Below are 25140 nucleotides of genomic sequence, written 5' to 3'. Positions count from 1 at the left end.
TGAAGTGTAAATAACATCCTATATTCGTGGATTTTCTATAAACTGGGTCCAGAGTGAATTTGATTGAATGGTAAAAGGAGTTGATCTTATTTAGGAATTCAAATAAGTCATCTTTTTTTTTTTGGTTCCACACAATGAAGATGTCATCCACATATCTCCACCATACTGTGGGTTTGGGGTCTACTTGAGATAAAATTCTAATTTCAAGATCTTCCATGAAAAGATCGGCACAAGATGGTGAGAGGAGGCTACCCATTTCCAAGCCAGTCAATTGCTGGTAAATGGTTTTCTTCCATAAAAAATAGTTTGATGTTAGGCAATGACTGAACAGCGAAGCGATATCTTGTGGAAACAAAGTACCTAAAATGTTGATGACTTCTACCACAGGGATGTTTAAGAATTCAAATAAGTCATCTTTTTTTTTTGATTCCACCAGCTTAGATGTCCAAATAAAGTTTGGACATCTAAGCTGGCTAGTAGATCGTTTTCGGAGATGGAGATGTTTTCTAATTTCTCTACAAAATGTTGTGAATTTCTAATATAAGTATCCGAATTATGGATATGTTTTTGTAGGAGTTTTGCGAGGTGCTTAGACAACAGATAGGTAGGAGAGTTGATACCGTCCACAATAGGGCGTAATGGAACTCCATCTTTGTGAACTTTAGGAACGCCATATAGTCTAGGAGTTAGAGGATGCATCGACTTCAATTTTTAATTAATTCTGTTGGTCAGTTAACCATGTGGCGTATCATTATGATTTTTTAACTTTGGATCTGTTACTCGGACATGGTAAACAGACATGTTCTGATAGCAAATAGCTAAGTTTATCTTCGTAGTCTTTGGTGTTTAAGATCACTGTGCTGTTTCCTTTATCCGCTTTGAGTATAATGATATCTTTCTTTTTCTTTCAATTAAGCATAATTCTTTTTTCCAGAGGGGTGAAGTTTGTGTTGGGAGTTCTTGAGGAAGAGAGGATGGCAATACTTTTTAATCTAAGGTCATTCATTGGCTGTGTGTCGAGGTAACGACGAGATTGCCTTATCTATATTACAAATGATATCCACTTTAGGTATGTGAACAGGTGTTATCGCAAAGTTGAAACCATTTTTGAGAATAGCGATCCCTGGTTTAGTTAATACGTAATCCGATAAATTGAAAATAACTTTGTTGTCTGGAAGAGAAGGTTTAGACTTAATATGATTTGCATAAAGGTAGTTACATTTTTTAATTTGGTTTCGTTTGCTTTTTGTAAAGGCTTTCTCATAGCTAATATTGATCATTCTGTCTAAAAGTTGCCAAACATATATTATATTTCCATTTCTGACATATATTCTATTGCGTTCTGTGTATTCTTTTTTTAAATTTTCGATTTCACCAACATTCTGGGGCATATTTATTAAAATATGCTCGACAAACTGTTCATTAATAGTAAGTGGCTACACTGCTATATCGGTAGGATAAGAGATAGCTTGCTCGCTGGTAAGTACAGACTCCGATTGAAAATTTTCTTCAGAATCCTCTTCATTTGTTTCATTTACTTCTTTCTCTCCTTCTATGTTTTCCACATCATTTTGATGTTCTTCATTTTCACTTTCATCTCCTCCTGATAATGAAACCAATGTTTCGTTTTCATTCCGAGAACTGTGAAGTACAACTCCAGTTCTACGAAATTCTTCATTTTCAGAACGCAAGAAAGACAAAATTGCCCCCTTTGGACTATTTAGCAGTTTTTCATTTTCTCTGAGTCGTTTTCTTTTACTAGCTCCGGATTCAAATTTTCTTGGCATCATTATGTGTATTAATCTATCAAAACGAAATAAATATTTATTAAATCCAAAATAAATATATAAATAAAATAAACAATTACGTTAAAAGCTTAAAAAAATACAAAAATAGAAACAGTAGTATCTTGGTTTGTTAAAATAAACGTGTAACAGTAAAATGAAAAACTGCTAACACTATCGCAGAATGGTTTTGGAACAAACATCATAAACATGTTCCTGTATAAAGACAACCTCCACCAACAAGGAACAGTCACCCAGTACGATTCAACAGTAGTCATCCCTCATGTAGATTCAGTCTCTTCAACATTAGCGAGAATGTTAAAATCTCACAACATCAGAGTGGTATTTAAGCCTACCACTACCATCAGACAAGTGTTAAGATCTCCTAAAGACAGTGTACCATTTTTCAAATATCCAGGTGTTTATAGAATTCCATGTACGTGCGGACTTTCATACATTGGGCAAACTTCAAGAAGCCTGGAAATCAGACAGAAGGAGCATGTTGGGGATGTTAATCACAACAGCACAGTCTGATGATCACGGTTACAGAATTTTCAAGGAAGCAGCAGTGGTATTAAGAACGGGTAACAACCTCAACAGAAAACACGGTGCCATACTGAAGGATATATATAGAAAATCTTAATCAACTCACTCAGTTTAACGGAACTACAATACGCGAAAAATCATGTAACACGTGTGCAAACAAGCACGTATCCATGATTCTGACTGAAGCTTCTCAACACATGCACGCATTGTCACGCATATGTTCAAACTTAACTGCCTAATAGTTAGCAACGTTTCTGTTTTCTCTCATATTTTCTGTGTGTACCGGTCAGCCTTGACAAAGCTAGATAGTCGCTAGTGAAACTAGTAGGCGGGATTATATTAATAAAGTACCTATGGTCTCATTACCACAAAAAGTCTCGTTTTTAGGTATGATAATAATTTATTATAAGGATAAAAGTTTTTTTTTTAAAGAATTTAAATGTAATCAAATTAAGCTTGCTAATCAAGGTAAAAATTGGAACATATCATTATTATTATTAATACTACGGGCGACTCCAAGGAGTCCTTAGACTGATCGAGGGGAGGCGCTAAACATCATATCCACAAAACTATTCGACATTCTCATAGTATCTATCATACCTTGCCTTGTACTCATTCACTGTCATAGTACCCACAACAGCCTCTGGCAGCTTATTCCACTCATTTACCACTCTGAAAGTAAAGAACCCAGCTCTAACACCCTTACTAACCACACTCTTGCCAAGCTTCCATAGATGTCCTCTAGTCCTCCCACCACCAGTCCTGATCTCAAAAATATCCTCTGAATTAATCCTATAGAAACCCTTCGGCAATTTGAATGTCTCCATTATATATCTCCTCTTTTCCGTCTATCAACCAATTTCTGCAAACACAAATCTTCAACCTGTTCTCATAAGGTTCATTCCGTAGACCTGTTATCATCTTGGTCACTGGCTTCTGGATCTTCTCAACCTCTTTCCCATCAAGAAGAAACCTAGGTGACCAAATCTAGGATGAGGTCTTATCAAGGCTCGGTACAGAAGTACAATAACTTGCTTGTCTCTGCTCGTAAAAGTATTCTTCAGCAATCAAGTGATTTGATGAGCTGATTTAGCCAATTTTGCAATGTGCCCGCTAAACTTCATCTCCCTATCCACCAACACTCCCAAGTCCCTGGCCTCATCAATCTCCTGGAGTACAGTTCCACCAATGTGGTATACTGCTACTAATCGTTTCACCCCAAAATGCATAACCTTTCATTTTGTCACATAAAATTGACATCCATTCTCCTTAGCCCAAACCTCCAATCTATCCAAGTCGTCCTGCAAGATTTTGACATCTTCTGCATTCACTATTGCCCTACCCAACTTTGCATCATCAGCGAACAAAGTAAACAGCAGTGGTCCAAGAACAGAACCCTGCTGCACACCACTAGTCACAAGCCGTATTTTGGACTCTACTCCTGAATAAACTACTCTTTGATATCTCTCCATCAACCACTCACCCATCCATCTCACCAACCCTTTATCCAATCTCATATGTTCCATATGTTATCCATTCTTTCAATGTCACCACCTGGATGATATTCTCTTGCAAAGTGCTCATTCAGTAATTCCACTATATCAACTGATTTAGTGGCCTCCTTGCCATCGGCATTCCTTAAGATCATATTGCCGTGTACAGTTTTTCTTTTACTTGCAGCATATTGAAAGAACTGTTTGGAATTCTCTTTATCTTGCATAACTAGTTTCCTTTCATAATCCGCTTTTGCCTTTCTTACCACACGAGTTACCCTTCTGGCCAGCGCTTTATACCGGTCATGTGCCTGCAGGTCACCTTTCTCTTTAAATTCCCTCCACAATTGTTTCTTTTTTTTGCAGCTCAAGCTTAATGGTGATATTCATCCATTTAACCCCTACTTGTTTTACTATTCAGACCCTAGGTATACAATCAGCCATAACCTCCTGCAAATGCTCCTTGACCACTTCCCATTCTCTATCGACATCCAGCCCTTGCAGTTGTACATGCCATGGCACTGATCCAAGCAATCTACTAAGCTTGTCATACTTGCCAGCACGGTAATTCCACATATACCCTGTCTTAATCGAAAATTCCACACCTTTAGCCACCTCCCAGGTTAGCCACCTTATGACCATGTTGCCACCTATTGGTGAGAGTGATCATAAGGTGGCTAACCTGGGAGGTGGCTAATGGTGTGGAATTTTCGATTAAGACAGGGTATATGTGGAATTCATTACAGTCAAATTCTCAGATGCTATTACCTGATCAAGCACTCTCAAACCCCTAGTTTTTTCTATTATGTGCTGTCTCAGATAGTTATCCCTTAGTAACTGAATAAAATCCAGTTCCTTCCTGACATGTGTCCTCTCCTCCTTCCAGTCAATGTCACCATAGTTGAAATCCCCCATAATAATTACCCTCCTTCCACTCATTTCATCAATTTGTTTATGCATACTATCTCCACCATCTATTCCATCACCTGGTCTATAGCAGCACCCAACTGTATATTTTGTTCTGCCAGTCTCAATCTCACACCAAATAGCCTCAAATGAGCACTTTTCTCTATCCTGCAATACAACTTCTATTCTCCTTGGCTGCAGTTCATCAGCTATCATCAATAAACACTCCTCCCCCATTTTATTCTCTCTGTCCCTCCTAAACACACTATAACCTACACATTCTATTCCACTAACTATATCATCTTCCGTCAGCCATGTTTCACTAATGCCAATAACCTGTGGCCAGGAAAGCCAATCAAGGCCAAAAATTCTTCCTTCTTGTTCCTAATACTCCTGGCATTAGTATACATGAAATGCAGAAGTCCCTTTGTCCCACTCCTATCTTGATGTGTTATTGTAACTATTCCATTCTGATTTCTTTTCCTTAGTACTGGCTCAGGTACATTATATACATTCTTACACTCAACCGTCTCACTGATGTTCGCATCTCCACTCTCCCCCTCCTTGAAAGTTCTAGTTTCCCTGGTTCTGCACATCCACTTTCACTTCATTCAGCAACACTTTTTCCAGTCTCCACACACCAAATCCATTCAAATGCAGGCCATCCATCTTGTATAAATCCTTTTGCCCATCACACTCATTCCACACGTCCATGAATTCCACACCACACCATCTGCATCACCTATGCATAGAGTCATTTATGATTATGGCCCTCCTTCTAAACTCCTCTCTCTCGTACCATGGCAACAGACTCACCATTCTAACTCTGTCACTCTTTTCTTTCGCTACCTTTAACAATACTTTCAAGTCCTCTCTCATAAAAAACTTATCTCCTTTCAATTCATTCATACCCTTCATGAACTGTAAATTTCATGTAACTTCATGAACTTCATGAACTGTAAAGTTCAGATATTCTCACTAAAAATAAAAATTTTGAATTTACGGTAATTCCAGCTTTTGCTAAAACGTAGAGGCAATTAATAGTAATGATAACTTGTTATGCTCGCTAAAATTCACTTTTTTACTCGCCATTTTACCATAAAATGACTAGAATCTTGATGCACGAAAAAATTAACTGAAAAATTAATTTAATATATAAGTAATAATAAACTTGATATTCAAATGCTCTATTTATGTGATATAGAAACTGCTCTTATCCAACTAATTAATACAAATAGCAGCAGCACACAAAATAACCTCTGTTGTCTCTGGAACATGTTTCAAAATGATTGCAAAAACTTTCTTTAACTCAAAAACGTATTTACTCTGTTTACAATTTCCACTTATTAAACTTCTAGTATACTTGCAAAGAGGTTATCTAACTCGCTATTAAGTTACTTTAATAAACTGTAATGCATCAACTTCAAATATGCCAATAGATTCTCTTAATGACACTTCTTGTTACTGTTAATCTAAATCTTAATTGTCCAAATAAACACATTATAAGAGGAATTGAACAAAGGTATATAACTTACAAAAGCTCTGTATCGCACATTCAATCAAAGGTCTTGCACAAAAAATTCTAAGGCAATTCTCTCATCTCATATCTTGAGCTTCCTTCAGGATATCTGGCTTCAGAAATATCTCATCGGGAAAATAGCGGACTGTGAGCTGTGCCCTGAGGTACTCATATACAGCTCTGGCAAAAAGTTATTCTCCCAAGGCGAAAAGAAAAACTTCCGAGCGAAGGTGCTTCGGGTAATTTGTCTCACCTTTTCTCCTCTGCTTGGGCTCGCCAAAAATGCCTGGACAACTGCCTCCTTTTTCTGCAGCCTCCACTAACTCGAATTGATGCCAACTGTCAACCGGGATTCCTCTCTGGCCTGGAATCTTTTCTCCGGCGATTGGAACATCTCCTTTCGGTAACTCGAAGCCTTCTCTTAAGACTGGAACTGGGAAGCTGCTCTCTGGCAACGTCTGGAAACGGGAAGCCCTCTCTCTCTCTCTCTAGCGACTTCTGAATCCGGGAAGCCCTATATGCTTGGCTCTGTTCCCATTTATTATGCCTTCTCTGAGACCTCGCACGAAGTTTGTAACCCCGGAAGAATTCGGCATGATTCGTTCATCTTAAGTTTCAAGTTCAGCCCGCTCTTTGTTCTCTTCTGTGCCTTCTTTTGATTGTAAGTTGCCGACCATCAGAAAGTTGTTTGAACCTTTCTGACTGACTTCGGAGGTGTTTACGTGCAGAGCTTGTAGGCCTTTCTCATACACACAAAATTTAATAAACAACCTTTCTAATACCGCCATGTAGATCTTATTACATACAGCTCCAGCAAAAAACATTGCCTTTGTTTTTAACACTCTAAGATATTCTTATTAAAGAAGTATATACAGTTAATTTCCAAAGGGCTATTTACAAAAATATCTAATACAAAATATACAGAGACAAAGAAGGTTATTTTTCACAACATTCTTATGGAACTTGACCTAAGTAAAAAATCGATGTAATGTGCTTTGGAATATTTAAGCTACAATCGAGTTTTTACAATATTGAGAAGAACAATAGTCTGAAAGTCAGGGTGGCCCTATGAAAACCATCTGTGACAAAATGAGTTTATTTATTTAAAAACACAAAAATACAAATTTATTAAAGTTCATAATTAAAAGGACTCTAATAATAATAATAATAATAATAATAATAATAATAATAATAATAATAGATTTCTACAGATGTGTCTCATCTTGTTTTGATATTATCAAAATCATCAAGTTATTCTGAAGCATTATGAATTTTGCTATTTTATTGTTATGCCGCTAATATTTCTTCAAATGTGGCACTTTTTACAACAAAATTGGCTAAGTTATGTTGAATATATCTGTTCACAAATATACTCAAAATCCCTTTGACCTAATAAAAAGGCAGAATGCTGATGAAGTTTCATCAGCATTCTATCTGCTAAAATGCAATTACCCCCCCCCCCCCTCCTCGCTGTTAACGAATTACTGTAGTTATGTGCACTGTATTTCTTGGATTGACCCTTTTTCTTTTTTTTTTTTTTTGCACAATTTACTTATTGTGGTCTCTTCACAAATAAAAATGAATTTCACATGTGGGAAAATAAATAATCAAAATGTTTGTTTGCATTGGAAATATTATGTCAAATATTTATATTTTTTAAATAACATTTATTGAAATAAATATGATATTTTGCTTCCTTTCCTTGCAAAATAAGATTATATGGGTCGGACATTTCAATTTTAGGAACGATTTTTTTATTTTTTTATTTATTTATTTTTATGAAAATAAATGGTATTAAACTGCATTTCTAGGGGTTTCCGATTGTGAGTCTTTTTAATTTATATCCAATGATATTTTTATCAGAAATTCTATGTCTTTGTCTTTTGCTTAAAACTGCAACAGTACAATTATTATTATTATTATTATTATTATTATTATTCCTGACGCCTCCAAGGAGTCCGAAGACTCAACGCGGGAGGATACCTATAACTATCTCAACCACTACACCGAACCACTACTTCGAATCATCTCCATCAACGCCATCTACCGTCCACCACAACTAGTATTTTTTTGTCTGTAAATTGCGTGTGTTCTGAAGGGCCGATTTGTCTGTATGCGGATGAAATTACTTGGGAAATATAACGAATTCAAACAAAAAGAAAGTGCGCACATCTTATCTAGTAGTATTTGCGTGTGTGTGTGTGTGTGTGTGTGTGGTGATAATTTTAGGAGTGGGGATTTAGCCATTAAAGGCGAAATAATTCTGTTATGAAAATTTTGGAAATAAAATTTCATTTTGACGCATGCACTTCCACATGTTTCAAAAGATAAACTGTAGGGAAAATATCGCTACTTCAAAGCTGCCGCATTATATCGAAATTAGCTGAGAATATGTAGATAACAGTTGACTTTATAACAGTCGTTTATTTTGATTTGTAGTGAGTGATTCGGGGGATAACCAAGAAAGTTGAAATGCAAAAACCAACAGATTACGTTATAAAAAATATGCATTACATGTATAATTCAAGATTTACGTATGATAACTAACCTTCGAACTAAGATTATGAATAAAACAGGAAACTTAATTTGGAACAGATGGAGGCTGTATTCATTTTTAGATTCGGATTTTCATGAATTTATAAAATAATTGTTTGACAGAAATAATTATCTTCAATCAAGTTCTTGGAGAATTTTAAAATGTATTGGCGATTAAAATAATTATCAAAAAAATTGATAGTGACATTGATCTTTCAAAGTGATACAATATGAAATGAAGAAAGTATGAAAGGATTTCTTATTTTGCGTTGGCATTAAAAACTATAATTATACGATAAAAACAAGCAGCAAAATGAATATAACTCATAGGTATTTAGTCTGATATAACTTAGATTCCGGTTACCGAGCAAACGGCAAGCACCTGCGTTTCTTGATGTAGGCCACAGAACGTAGCTACTACGTATGCCAGGTAATGTAGTTAAGTGTTTTTTTCAGCGTGAAGGATTATCTCACCTTCTAATGGACATGATGACGGTCAAACTACACTTCTTATCCATGTTCTTTCAGCAGTTGGACAGAATATTATCCAGCTTTTGCTGGACGTGTATATACTTCCAGCAAAGAAATGGTACACTTACAATACAGAGTTCCTGTTAGTTTTATATTCTAAGGCAGTGTTTCTCAAAGTGTGGTACGTATACCCCCGGGGTGTACGCGAAAGGTCGTTATGGGGTACGTGGCAATTTTCGGCTGTGCATAATTAAAGGAGTCATTATATTTTTCAACAAACAGTGCAATTAGCGACAACCGGGATAAAACGGCACTAACTAATGAATCACATCCCCTCTCCAACAGAAACAGCTGTATAGACCAAGCAAAACCATATGTTGCCGGTGGAACATATGGTTTTGCTTGACACCCCCCCCCATCGTTAACGTGTTAAAACTAAGAAATATATAGTGAATGTGTTTCAGATATTCTGGAATTCGGTCGAAGGGATTTGGCATTTCAACTCAACTGTTGAAATGCCAATTTGTCTTTGGTTCGCGCGATCTTTTGTTAATTCCGCACCAATCATATGCACTTCTTGATAGCTGATCTGCGTATCTCAAGTCTTGTAAATTACTGGTAATTTTTGCTTGAAATAATGGGAAAGAATATAACTCAATTTGCGTAGATGACTTTGACGATGCACCCAAAGAAACTGTTAATTAATTAATTCATTAACAGCTTTTTCAGCGTGAAGGATTATCAGTAATTTTAATTAATATTAATTAATTAAAAAAAATATTTTAATTAATATTTTATTAATTAAAATAATTAATTAAATTTATTAATTAAATAAATTTATTAATTAATTAAATTTATTAATTAATTAATAAAATTAATTAATTAATTAATTAATTAATTATTATTTTAATTATTTATTTATTTATTTTTATTTAATTAATAAATTTATTTTTAATTTATTAATTAGGGGTACTTGGTAATAAATGAAAATTTAAGAAGGGGTACGTGGATATCTGAAGTTTGAGAAACTAAGGAAAGAACAATGTATTTCAAATGGAAGCGGGAAGCCTCACAAATTTTTCAGCGGCCTCTAGTTTTTATATTATGAATTTAATATTTAAAAATAAGTATTTTATTTTGCAATTATAACTACGCTGCTTTTTTTTATTGTTTTCTTTGTGAGGAGTAAGGTTTAAAATGAGGTTCCCATCTTGCGCCTAATGGTAAATGCGGCTCTGTACCTAAAAGGTTTTTTTTTTTTTTTTTTTTTTTTTTTGGCTGTTTTAATATTAGGCATTGTTATTGTCGCGTGATGAGCATTGGGAACATGAAGTGCTTTTCTTTAGGGGCAGCCTACGAAGTTAGGTTCTTCATACCGTATGGAAGTTTATTTAGTAGGTCTGCAACAGAATTGACGAGTTGCTTTTCCACGTGAAATATTATAATTCCTTGTAATGTATGTTATATGCTCAGATCTGATTTGATATGGAATCGTTATTGTCTTTCGGTATTATCTAGAAAAGTAGTCTTAGCATTATAGCGTAAGGGCTAACATTTGTTAGAGTCAGAAGTCGATTGTTGATGGATGAAAAAGGGGGGAGGGGATACTAGTTTGACACTCAGTCACTGTTGTTGCCATCAGCCTATTTTGCAATGAGTGTAGTTATTATTTTTTTTTAATATTAATTGTAATATTGTATTGTCCTAATAATAATAATTTTAATAACATCTAACAAAATGTACCCTACACTCATCTAATTTCTTTGAAAGATAATAAACTGTGTTAAAAATGATTATTATTGCTGTAATAAAAAAAAAAATAATAATAATAATAATAATATTATTATTATTATTATTATTATGTATTGTTGTGCAGAACCATAGCAAGATATTCCATGTCACTATAGACTCACCTAGGGATTTATGATGACTTTTCCTATTATTTGAAGGTAAAAGGTAATATGTCTTGTAAGTAGTGCATAGGCTTTTTTTTTTTTTTTTTAAATATATAGTTAATATGTGTGTGTGTTCCATTGCATATTGTAGTCAAAGTTCAGGCCTAACTATTTGAAGTTTATAACTTCCTGGATTGTTGGGCAAGGACAGGTTTTTCTTCTCTTGCGCAATGTGTAGTATGGCATTTCAGTGAGATGTGTGAGAGATTGTCCATCCGAGGTTGTCTAAATGTTATGACTGGACTGTTAACTTATGTGGCTTGATGGACTTCAATCCCATGGATTCTGATCCCTTCATCGCTATGAAACAAACTTATATTAGAAGTTAGTGAGCACCTGGCTCACATTAATTAGGGCTGTACGGGGGCGCCTGAACCGAAGAGCAGAGCAGCTTTCGGGCGCCTATGTTTCCACCTACGTGTTCGTCATAGTTAGATGACTCTTGAATGAGTTGATTGGGATGAACAGCTGCTTTGGCAAAATAAGCAGTGGCAATATTATGGAGAAACGTGGGAATATCTGTAATATCGGCATCGCGATGTAAGAGAGCATTTCTGACAAACCACGGAGCGTTGAAAATCATACGGAGGCACTTATTTTGAATAACTTGTAGCTTTTTGATGTTGGTGGGGGAAGTGTGACCCCAAGCCGGCGATCCGTAAGTTAACGTGGGTCTGATAATTGTTTTGTAGATCCGTAGTTTGTTTTCAATACTGACTTCACTTCTTCGACTGAGGAGAGAATAGAGTTGCACAATTGCAGAGTTTGCTTTTTTTGCATGCATAAACTATGCGGGAGTTGAAGTTTAAATGGTTATCAAGTTGAATGCCTAGATATTTGGTGCTAGATCTCCATGGGATAGCTATGTTAAAAAGTTTAACTTCTCCGAAGTGAGATGCGTTTCTTCTCGTGAAGAGAATGGCAGTGCTTTTATCGGCATTTACAGTTATTCTCCATTTTCTGAACTAGTTTTCTACATTTGTTGCTGCAATTTGTAAGCGCTGTGTAGCTATATTCGGCCTGAGTGATCTGCTAAGAATTGCCATATCATCCGCATAAAAATGTTATGACGCAGGACGCAGGATATATATGGTGCAGAGGGTGATACTTGACGCTTTTTATATTCCCTGCTGTCACTTTCGGGAGCAGTGATGGGAGATATTTGTGAGCTATTTTAGCTCGCCCTGAGTGGGTAAAAGTGGTTATACGTCGTTGAGTGTTAGGATGGCTTTCGGTTTTTTATGTTTCCAGTGGTCATTACCGACAAAGTTTCCGGCTTATTGTATTAGTTGGTTTGGATGCGTAGATGTCTTCATAAAGAATTTTTCTGCTAGGGAGCGTAGTAGTGGAGAGATCTAGGGGATATTTATGTCCCGGTGGATCTGGGCGTTCCTGATGAACCACGGGGCATCCAGTATCATTCGCAAACACTGGTTCTGTAGTCTTTGTAACTTGAAGATGTTTGTCTTGGAGGTTTGGCTCCAGGCTGGGGAGGGGTATATAATTGTGGGACGGATCACTGTCTTGTAGAGTAGAATTTTGTTTCTTGAGCTTAGTTTGTTGTGTCTGTTGATCAAGGGGTATAGCTGGGCGATAACTTTTGAAGCTTTGGTGCATGTGCTCTTGATGTGGCTGTTGAAGCATAATCGCTTATCTAGAATTATTCCGAGGTATTTGGCTTCAGTTTTCCAGGGAATTTTAGAGTTGAACAGGGTGATGTCTCCTTTGGGGGATGCTCGTCTTCTTATGAAGAGTATCATTTTGCTTTTCTGGGGGTTTAATTGTTGTCGCCAGTCTTTAAACCATTTTTCTATATTCAGGATGGTATCTTGTAGTTTTTTGGTAACGAGATGTGGTTGGCGAGATCTGGCTAGAATAGCCGTGTCATCTGCATAAAGGGCGATGGTGGGTGTGAGAGGATTTTGAGGGATGTCTGCAATATAGATGTTGAAAAGGATCGGGGCTAGCAGTGATCCTTGAGGAACTCTAGCAAGGATTTTCCGTTCGGTTAAGACTGTTTCATTGATTTCGACTTGCATCCTCCTGTTGGTGAGGTATGAGTTGATCACTTGTATCATGTTTAGTGGAAGGTTAGCGATGATAAGTTTGTAGAGGAAGCCTTGGTGCTAGATCTTATCGAAGGCCTTCGAGATGTCTAGGAAGATGGCTCCAGTGTGCTGATTCCAATTAAATCCTGTGGTGATGTATTCTACCAGTCTATGGATCTGTTGGGTGATGCTGTGATTTTGACGGAAGCCAAATTGTTCTTGTGGAATGATATTTAGTTGGTTGACATGATCTTGGAGTCTGATTAGGATGATTTTCTCTGTTGTCATCCCTAAGTTGGATGTTAGTGATGCTGTCGGGACCTGGGGCTTTTTTTGATCTTGAGATGGTTGATGATGCCAATTATTTCGGTAGGTGAGGTAGGCATTATAGGGCTTGGATTGTCATCAGGACGATTTACTGTGAACCTGACTTTACGATGGATCTTGTATACATGGCTGATGTTTAGGTTCTCATATGCAGGACTGCATTGTTTTTCTAGGTTTCTTGCTATGGCTTCGGCTTTGTCAGCATTTGAGTATGCTGTTCTGCTTGGAGAGGGGGGGGGGGATTTGCGCTTGTTCCTGAGGTTGTTTAGGAATTTCCATATGGAATGATCTGCTGTGGAGATGGAAGTGAGCTTGTTGTTCCATTGTTGATTCCTGTGGTTCTGGAGAAATTTTCGGACTGATTTGTTTAATCTGTTGAGGGCTGTTTTGTCCTGGGGAACACGTGTGTTGTGGCATCTTTTTCTTTGTCTGTTTTTTTCCCCTTATTAAATCAATGATTTCTTCTGGGAGAAGGTTTTGTTTGTGGGTAATCGCGGATACTGTGGCTGCTGTTATGGCTTTATTGATTTGATTGGTGAGGTTCTTTATTGCCATGTGTATTTCTTCCTTGGCTTTTATATGGGGAACCGGACCAATGTGTTCTGGTAGCACTTTCCTAAGTTTCTCCCAGACAATGGAGGTTTTTTGGGGGGGGGGGGAGGTGACTGGTCTTTGTTCCGTAAGGGATGTAGGATTGGGTTGTGGTCTGATGATAATTCGTTCAGTGCTTGAATGCTGTACTGGTATTTGATGTTGTGTAGGATGGCGATGTCTAGGATGTCGGCTGTGCCAGTTGGGCTGTGGTGGGTTTGTTCGGTGGGTCCTGTTACGACAGCGTTGTTTAATCCTGTGTAGGTGAAGAGGAGACGGCCATTTTTATTTGTGGTTCTGCTGTTCCAGGAGGGATGTTTGGAGTTTAAGTCCCCAGTGACGATGATGGATTCATTTATGCCCAGTACAGCATCCAAGTCAGAAAATAGCAGGGTCTTAGCGGCGGAGTTGTAAGCGGCGTAGATTTTAAGTCTTCCAGTTGAATTTGTTCATAAATGATATAGGAAATGATCTGAGAGGAACAGTTCATTTGTTTGCGGATGATGCGAAGTTGGGTAGGGCAATAGTGAATGCAGATGACGTCAAAATTTTGCAGGATGATTTGGATAGATTGCAGGTCTGGGCTAAGGAGAATGGATGTCAGTTTAATGTGGCAAAATGTAAGGTTATGCATTTTGGGGTGAAAAGATTGGAGGCAGTTTACTGCATTGGTGGAACCCTGCTCCAGGAAATTGATGAGGCACGAGATTTAGGAGTGTTGGTGGATAGGGAATTGAAATTTAGGGGACACATTGCAAAAGTGACCAAAACAGCTCATCAAATCACTTGGTTGCTGAAGAATACGTTGACAAGCAGAGACAAGCAGGTTATTGTTCCTCTGTATCGAGCCTTGATAAGACCTCATCTCGACTACTGTGCTCAGATTTGGTCACCTAGGTTTCTTCTTGATGGGGAGGATGTGGAGAGGATCCAGAGGCGAGTGACCAAGATGATAGCAGGTCTGTGGAATGAACCGTATGAGAACAGGTTGAGGATTTGTGGGTTGCAAAAATTGGTTGATAGGCAGAGGAGGGGAGATATGATTGAGACATTCAAATTACTGAAGGGTTTCTATAAAATTAATTCAGAAGATATTTTTGAGAACAGGGCTGGTTGTGGAAGGACTAGGGGACATCCATGGAAACTGGGCAAAAGTGTGGTTAGTAAAGGTGTTAGAGCTGGGTTCTTTACTTTTAGAGTAGTGAATGAGTGGAATGCGCTCCATGAGTCTGTAGTGGATGCTGTGACAGTGAATGAGTTTAAGGCGAGGTATGATAGATACTGTATGAATGTCAGATAGTTGTGATGAATATGATTTGGGGCCTCCCTCGATGAGTCTAATGACTCCCTGGAGTTGCCCGTAATAATAGTAATAATAATAGTAATAATTTGTGTGGACTTCGACACCGGTGAGTTCTAGGTTGGAGGTTGGGGGGGGGTGAGTATTCCATTGTGCCTGATGCAGTTCCTGATAAATATGGGTGTACCACCACCTCTGTAGTCCAGTCGGTCGTTTCTGTATAGTGTGTAGCCTCTCAGTTTTGGATTGTCTGCAGGTCTTAGATGAGTTTCATTAATTAGGATGACGTCAGGGTTGTATCTGTGAGAGAATTCTTGAAGCTCCAATGTCTTGTTTTTTTTAGGCCATTACCGTTCCAAGCAGCGATCTGTAGTGAGTCTGGGAGTAATCTAGTTTTGTTCATTAACAAGTATTGATAAGATGGTTTGAGTTTCTTTTAGAAATCTTTTTGTGGAGTTTGGGGGGAGGGGTTTGATTTACTGAAGTCTTGAAGCATGTTTGCCAATGAGGCTGTGATGACTGTTGTCATGTTTGGAAGAATTTGGTCCTGCTGTATATCTTTGCATGAGCGGGCTACTTCAACGTATGTCCTGCTTCGACGGTGGCTTTCCAGACTGTTGGTATTTTCCATTTGTGAGAGCTAGTGTTTTGTTGTCTTTTGTTGGGTGTCAGGCAACTGGGGAGCTGCCGACACTGATGCTTGAGGACAGGGTTGAGAGATCTGTTTCCTTTTGTTGTCTGTTTTGTTTCTAGGGTAGTGACTGCAGCCTCTGTAGTTTGCCGGGTGGGGGCCCCCGCAGTTCGCGAATTTGGCTGGTGAGGTCCTGGGTTTTGAGCAGGTTGCTGTGGGGTGGTTTTACCTACATTTGAGGCATTTGTAGTCTGCTCTGCAGAGTTTCTGTGCGTGTCCGTACTTCTGACATCTGTGGCACTGGTCCGAAGAGGCTCTTTTCCTTAGTGGTTCAGTTGTGATATTCACACCACAGATCGTTGTTATGTTGTATATGTGCTTGTGTGGGTTAGGTATCTCTACGAGTACTAGGGGCATTGGACTCTTGTAGCCCCGTAACATTCTGCTGACCTTGACAGGTGGGAGATCGTGGAGGCAGAGGTCTTCAGTTATTTCATCTGTGCAGATGTTTTCTGTTACTCCCCTGAGTAAAACTTTTAGGTTTTTCTCTGATTTCAGAGAATAAGTATGATATTTAATATCTAACTCATCCATGGTTTTTGTGAGGTATCTGTAGTCGCCTACTGTGGTAGACTGGATTTTGACTCTGTCGTCTACGGTTTTTGCCCATGATTAGGCAATTTGGTGGTTTTGCATAATAGGCCTGAGGGCCGTCCATCGTTCTTTTTTCCCGTAGTACAATTGGCGGGAATTTTTGCATTGATGGGCGTGGGGAGCTGAATGTTGGAGGCATCTTCTTCCATCCCCTTCGTTTACCTGAGTCTCTGCTGTTTTACGCTTTTTTCAAGCATGGGTTTCTGTATGGTCTGTGGGAGCAGAGATTATCAGGTTCATCTTCCCTTCTTCCCCTGATGTTGAGTTGTCCCCTTCTGTGGAGTCATCTGTCGCTGAATATAGGTTTAGAAACCCTGGCCACTGTACCTCAAATTTCTTCAACAGTTTTTTGAGGAGGTCGAGCGCCAGCTTCTTATCCAGAGATTGGACAAAGTTGTCGGGACTTAAAAACTGTTCATGTTTAAAAGTATTCAAATATGCTTACCCGAGAAATATATATAATTGCGAAGAGAACGGGCAAGGGCCGGAAAATTGCATCAAAAGTCAAAGTTTTATCTTTTACTCCGCTATCTAAAGAAGATTCACAAAATCTAAAACTCACTAATCACCACTGAAATCAAAAACATTCTTCGCAACAACGACCATCATGCCGGTCTCCGATGCACATTTTCCACCTATCACTCCTCCAGACACCGTTTCAGCCATTGTATTTAGTTTTTCGCATGCACTTTCAAGGAGTGCGCATGCTCCAAAAATGTTACAGTTAAACTTTATTGCTATTTATTAAGGTAGACTTATGCATGGGCCAATCAGTGATTAAGTTGAGGTTTGTTTTTAAATATGATGAGTCTTTGTGTATGACAGTGAGTAGTGTGTGATCTACGTAACGGTCAGATGAAATCGTATACCTGTGCCTCGGACTGATTGTTTATAAAATTATTTAAAAGGCATGGCGATAGAATTTTCCCTTGAGAAATGCCACAATTAATCTCAGTTCTGTTATTGTGGGTGCGATTTATTTTTTAAAGTTGGTTCTTTTCAGAAAGTGTTCGAACCACGGGGTTTTCATCTTATGCCTACCGCGTCGATTATTATTATTATTATTATTATTATTATTATTAAAAATTATACAAAAAATTCTATATAATCTTCATTGTTAATACTGGAAGAACATGTGTTGTAAATACATAATATAAAGGCAAAAAAGTATTATTAAACATTTTAATAGAAATCCAATGTACGAAATGCAGCACTTAGTGCTGAATTCTGTAAAATTATAAGTTGCAATGTCACTGAAGATGTTTGTTGTATATGTAAATATTTTAGCAACCAATAAATTATTTAAAAAAAATAAATTAAATTAAAAAATATTATTAAGATCGACCTTTCCATTCCAAGCGGAGTATATCGAGTCAGTGTAAGAAAGATAAGTCTATAATATATACACACGAGTATAGAAAGAAGGTGAGCAGAAAAATACAAAGAAAAGAAGCAGCAATTTTCTATAAGCATTTCATTAACCAAACAAAAATCAGTATACAAATGTAACTATAACTAGAGTTTAACTGAAATGTCCTAATGTGTATATATATATATATATATATATATATATATATATATATATATATATATATATATATATATATATATATATATATATATATATATATATATATATATATATATATATATATAATAATAATAATAATAAGAAGAAGAAGAAGAAGAAGAAGAAGAAGAATCGACGCGGTAGGCATAAGAGGAAAACCCCACAACTGGTTCGAATACTTTTTGAAAAGAACCAACTTTAAAAAAAATAAATCGCACCCACAACAACAGAACAGAGATTATAGAAATGTAGAAAGTTTTTTACCTTGGGTATAATAAATGTTAAAAATACCAAGCTATTTTAAACCTGGTTTTACTCCATTTCCCAAGTAAGCAAACAGACAAACAAGTCAAGTTTGCACCTGCATGTATTGGAAGTCTAGTTGACCCTCAAAGTGCAAGACCAAGGCAACTCTTGGTAAAAGTAGAATAAGCTCTGATCACTAATCTTAATGTTCACCCTTAATGCAAAGCACATCTCCTGGAGGCGATGTGCTTTGTTAATACATAAGCCGAGAGATAAAAGTAAAAATACTATTTTAAGTAGATTGCACGACTAGTTTCGTGCAATAGACCACTTCTTCTGGCGCATAACAAGAGGGAACAACAAATAAAAATTGCAAAACACCAAAAAACTATACATTGAACTTAGCGTATTATTTGAAGAATGAGCCATGAGCCTTAAAATATTTAGACTTTAATAATTTAAGATTTAAGTAATAAAGAAGAATAATAAAAATACAAAACCCAGCAAAGCAGAAAAACTCTCGCACAAGGTTGAAACACAACTCAGACAGGGAATTGTGTAAACATAAATATATATATATATATATATATATATATATATATATATATATATATATATATATATATATATATATATATATATATATATATATATATATATATATATATATATATATATATATATATATATATTTACGTATTATACATTTATATTATTATTTTGTTCAATAATATTTTTGTTATTCTGTTTAATAATGTTTAACTATATTACGAGACAATGAAGATGACCTTCAAAAATCAGTTTATGAATTAAACAAAATAAGCCAACAATACGGTATAAAAATTTCACAAAAGCCATGGCATTTAAAAGTCAGGATCATGTTACACCAAAAATAGTTATAGATAATAAAATAACAAAAGAGATGACACAGTTTAGGTTGCATAATAACATATTTAAAAGATAAAGGTATACTGTAGATGAAAAAATAAAGAAATTTCAGAAAATCTGTGGAATAATTAAAAGAACACTGAATTTAAAAAAAAAAAAAAAAGACGAGAAAGTCAGCTAAAATTTTATAAAGTAATGGCCACTCCCACTCTGTTGTATGTTTCAGAAACATGGACGCTTAAAAAGAAAACGAAAGTAAAATACAAGCTGAAGAGATGAGATTTTAAGAACCATTAAAGGATGCACAAAATTCCAGGATGGAAAATATCGGCTACCAAAAGAGGGGATAGATATAGATAAAAGGGAAAGAGACAGAGGGGGAAGATCAGCAACAAGATGGAAAGACCAATAAAGCCAAAACAGGCAGCTGCCTGATCCTTGAAAAGAAGAAGAATTTTGTTTAATTTACGCACACATACACACTCTATATTTCGTAACGAGGCAAGACTATTTGAGAAGATGCCAAAGTTTCCTAAAGTGACAGCATACTAAGACTTGGTTTAACTTTGTCCTGAATTCTCTATTTCATAATACATAATACTGAAATGGGCAATATCTTTGCTTTAATATGTTATTTCGTTATGGAAAATTGAGAAGTACTAACTGGAGGACATTATTCTTTCTTTATTTCTTTATCCCCGTATTTCTTTATTTATATTTGGTAGATTTATAGTTATGTAATCCTCTTTCCGGATTGTGTTTTCATCTAGAGTAAGAATTATTCTGTTTTTTTTTTTTTTTTTTTTCGGTTTAAGACGACAGTTTGTTTTCTTCTTCTTCTTCTCTAGTACTTAGCATTAATTAATAAAATAAAATTACTATAAAGATTTAGTAAAATTACTATAAACGTAATAAGGCTCTTTCTTCAAAGTATTATCTTCTTATTTTATTTTGAAGAACAATTATCATGTTAATTAAAAATTATTATATCAGCTCTGAAATCTTGCTGTATAAAATTGATTGATTTCTTGTTGATGTGAGATTTTTATTGGTTATCATATGTCATCTAAGAAAAGCATTTTCTCTATTTGGATCTTCCGATTTATAGGGGTTTATGGCAAATCTGTCATCAGCTGGCCTGTCATTCCTCTGCTGCAGCATTTGGTCCGCGGCTCCTATTCTTTGTTCAGAGTAGCCCATTGGGGCTTCCCTTATCCGCCACTCGAGGGACACGCCCAGTAGGAGTATGGTCTCCCCATGTACTCAAGAATAAAATGATCTTGATGGTCTTATATAACAAACAGTAAAAACAATACATTAATTAACGTTATACTTTTATTTGATTAATGCATTAATAAAAAATAATACATTAAAATAATAACTTTTCATAATTAAATGCACTGTATCGAGCACATAAAACTATAAAATGATTATTGAAAATAAACGTCTTATGTATAAGTATATAAAACAACAACTTCCAATAAAATTATTAAATAAAATCAAATTATTATTATTATACTTGACATTTCCAACTGTATTGTCCAGGACCTCTTTAAATTAGTTTGTGGTATTCTCTATTTACCTATTTCTTCCTAATTTATTGTTATTATTATTACTTCATAAAATTAGTATTAGTAGTATTAATTTTATAAAATATTCATTTATAAAATTAAAAATTATAATAATAAAAAGTATTATTATTAGCGGATAAAATACTAATAATTATTATTATTCATGACCTCAGTCTTGTGAGACCGACTTATTTACAAGAATTTTTATTTAAACATTCTTTATTTCTTTAACATCCTCACCATTCGCGTTATCATTCAAATGGTTAAATCTGCGTGTTTTTGTATTAACGATATCTGCTACAGGAAGGATGGAGAAAACGTACTTTACCTTTCTTCCTTATGCTTATGAGATGGCGCTGCGGGTTGCTACATTTTTGAAGACTGTAGTGGTTGTTTATGTAGCGAAATCCTAGGTGTGCGCAGCCGTTCAGAGAGTGTGTGTTACCGGTTTTAGTTATAGAAAAGCTTGCATCGTGAATAATATCTGCTTAATATCACCTGGTTAAAACGCTTATTCATCCTTTTGAATGATGCCAGTGAAGAGAAATTTAGTCAATATACAATTAGAATGTAGAAGATAACGTGAGAAAACGTGTTGTGCTGTTGCGCTTTATTTTCAGGAAAAAAAAAAAGAAAAAAAGTTAAAGGTAAGTATGTAAACTAAAAATTAAAAACGGTTTCGTGTTGCATCATGGCTTGACAGTTCACTCCAGTCGACCATGCAACTAACTTAGTTTTTATACAGCTTATAGTAAACAAAATGGTCATATGTGTACTCTTAATTTCCGTTTCATATTCTGTAACTGGCTGAAGGATAACTTTTAATATTAAAATTTTGGTGTTTTATTCGTTTCATAAATGTAGTTTTTATAAGCTTGTATTTATACAGTGTTTGGATGTTTTGTCGAAGTATTAACTGGAGGATATTTCTTAATGGGAATGATACTAATGGATAACAGCGAGGAGCATCTTACATATGTTTATTTCAGTAGGTAAATTTCGTATTAATTCTGGCGCTTGGTGTACGAATAACCAGTGATAATAAAACCAATAATAGGAGAATAAATTGTTGTCGAAGACCGAGATTTATTATTTTTAATTGCATAGTCTGTCTGGAGATCCACTAACATTTCACTTAACTATTATATAACCATCAATTGCACAGTATATACCTGTCACAGTTCACTTTAAAGTCATTCATCATTCTCCGAGCAAAAAAAAAAAAAAAGGTACCTCACGCCCTTTCTGCACTAATTTCTAGGGATGACATCTAATTCTTCCTACACTAGTCATATAACGAAAAATTTCCTCCATCTCCATCCTATAAATTTTTTAAGTAACTTCATATTTCTATTTGAGATGTCTATCATATTTCCCCCCACCTCCTTTTCCTCCTATCAACCAGGTAACCCACAGATCTTCAATCTTTCCTCATATGGAGCATCTTGTAGACCTGCCACAATCTCTCACCTGTCTCTGGATCTTTTCCACATCTCTAAATAAGAAACCCAGTTGACCACATCTTTGTAGTCCAGATGGAGTGTTATAATAAAGAGGTATGATAACCTCTTTATCTCTGCTTGTTAGTTTGTTCTTCAATAACCAGGTTTCTTCAATAACTCCTTTTGCAGCTACTTTTGTAATATGACCTCTGAATATTAACTCAGTCCACTAGCATCCCAAAATGTCTAGCTTCATTAATTTCTTATTGCCCATGCAATTCCATTAGTGTAGTATACACAGCTATTTTCATCCTATAATTCAATCTATATACATCATTCTGCAAGATATCTACATCTCTGAATATTGCTTTATACAATTTTGTGTCATCAGCTAATAACAATATTTCCTTTCAGATCATTTCCTGTAACATTAGTGTACAAGTTAAATAGTAGTGGTTAGAGTACAGAGTTCTGTGTCACACCAGCAGTCACTAGTCCAGGGTTTCTCAAACTGTGTTCCGCAGAAGGTAAATAGGTGTTCCGCGAGAAATTCTGGAATTTGTCATTTTAGTTTTCTAAGCATTTTTCATGAATAAATATTTTATAATAAAAATATTCTGGGGAGAATAATATTCAAGAATATGTCGAAACACTCAGACCCAGAACAACTAATAACATTTGTGTATCGTTAATTTTCACAGATCGAAACCTTTCAACATTTGGGAAAGGGAATATTGCTCTTTATGACAGGTCATAAAAATTGCCTGCAAGCCCATTACAACAATTGGTCATATCGTCTGTTCTCAGAACTGAAGGAAATGATATCTGTGTTGCAAATGTCAGTGACCAATCAGCAGGGAAGTATAAAGAAAATTTTTCCACTGAAATTGAAGATCAAGGTAGTCTGTATCCAGTTCTCAAATCTATTACTACTGAATACTTTTTTGCAAGTTCGTATTGCAGTGTGTAAGTGCTTATTCTGAAACCGGAGTGCCGTGATTTTTTTAAAAGCAATAGGAATACAGAGTTAAAATCTAATATGAATAAGAGACAAGGCAGTTTGTTTAATTTTGTCATTAAGAAATCTCTTATTGAAGGTGTTTGTGATAGAACAGATAGTGAGTCATCCACCTCAAGCCTACAAAAATCTCCAGGATGTACAAAAGGAGGGGAAAACTACCAGCACACAGAAGAAAAAGTCTGCATTCACTCGTAAGTACTTATAATAATATTATAAATATATCTCGTGATTAGAATGGGATATGTCAATGAAAATCAACACAAATTAATTTAATAATATTTGCCTGAAGAAACTACGACATGCTACAAGATTTCATTAGCCCAGTGATTGATAACTAATTTAAAATGTAATTTATATTTGTCAACATGACACACCGTATACATAAGTGCACTAATACTCTTTATGATTATGCCATAATTAATTATTAATACTTTGGTTAATGTATGAACTTTAAAAAAATTTGGAAAGGTATTTACGAGTAAATTTGTTGGTATATAATATGGTTAGCAACAGTTATGCCAAAACCTTTAGTTACAGCAAAAAGATGCAAATTGATAAATTCAACTTGCTGTATGATAATTATATTAACTCTAAACCGTCTCTACCAGATAACAAAGTGATAATAAACCTATCTAAACACATTTTAACAAAACTTGAGATCTCAGTTCTCAAAAAGGGATTCAATGTTGCCTTAAAACTTACTACTATTCCTAAAATAGAGTTCATCTGCAACTTAGAAAAAGTCATCTCATTGCTTCCACACCCAATAGCTAATGACTTAAGATTAAAAAGCAGCATTATCTTTTCCGCTCCGTCAAGATCTCCTAACTGTAACCAAATGGAAAGAAGAACACTACACAAATTAAAGAATAATAAAGACATCATCATACTTAAAGCTGACAAAGGCAACAATACTCTTATCTTAAATACAAAAGAAGAAAAAATTAAAAATCTATTATCAGACACGTCTGTCTACAACATTCTCAGTACAGATCCTACTCAAAAAAACCATAACGACACAAATGAACTATTACGTGGAATTACTAACTGGCCTATAGACTTAACAAGAAAGCTAAAATCCATGCACTTGTTGACTCCAAGATTGTATGGCATTCCTGAAATACATAAAGAAGGAATACCATTACGTCCAATAGTTGATGGAATCTATTCTTTTACTTACCAACTGTCTAAATATCTAGCCAAGACTTTACAACAACACATTCACAACTCGGATACTTATATTAAAAACTCAAAACATTTTATTTATAAATTAAAAAACATCCCTATCTCTGAAGATGATATACTAGCAAGCCTTGACTTCACATCTTTATTTACAAATATTCCAGTTGTAGAAGTCATCAACATCTTCACCCAAAGACCTTCATCCATTCTACAAGTACTATGGAGTATATAATATACCTCGCTCCTGTGGTGTTAGTTACGTTGGTCAGATCTCTAGAAGCTTCGAAACAAGACAGAAGGAACACATAGGATATGTCAGAAACAACAGACACGATATTTCAGGCCTTTCTTTGCCTCTACCAACTATCTGATTGAGTGGATAAGAGTCATATGCCTTATATAGAAGGGAATTACCATTCCAGAACCTTCAAGGAGGCTGCTACGGTCGCCCGTTCAACAG

At 35.8% G+C, this 25140-nt stretch overlaps 1 protein-coding gene across 2 annotated transcripts in view; it reads left to right on the top strand.

Moving 5' to 3' along the window:
* Window positions 1-21459: 21459 nt before the first annotated feature.
* Window positions 21460-25140, top strand: part of LOC150098318 (high affinity copper uptake protein 1-like) — an 85087-nt gene continuing 81406 nt past the window's right edge. For both annotated transcript variants that reach the window (XM_090404823.1, XM_090404824.1), the window contains exon 1: window positions 21460-21682. The gene's annotated coding sequence lies outside the window, so the exon portion shown is untranslated. The remainder of the gene's footprint in view (window positions 21683-25140) is intronic.

This window comes from Typopeltis vanoorti, chromosome 15, assembly GCF_054136105.1.
Source record: "Typopeltis vanoorti isolate ZY-2024b chromosome 15, IOZ_Tvanoo_1.0, whole genome shotgun sequence".
NCBI lineage: Eukaryota > Metazoa > Arthropoda > Arachnida > Uropygi > Thelyphonidae > Typopeltis > Typopeltis vanoorti.
Note: the sequence above shows the minus strand (reverse complement) of the source record. Positions and strands in the feature narration are given on the sequence as shown.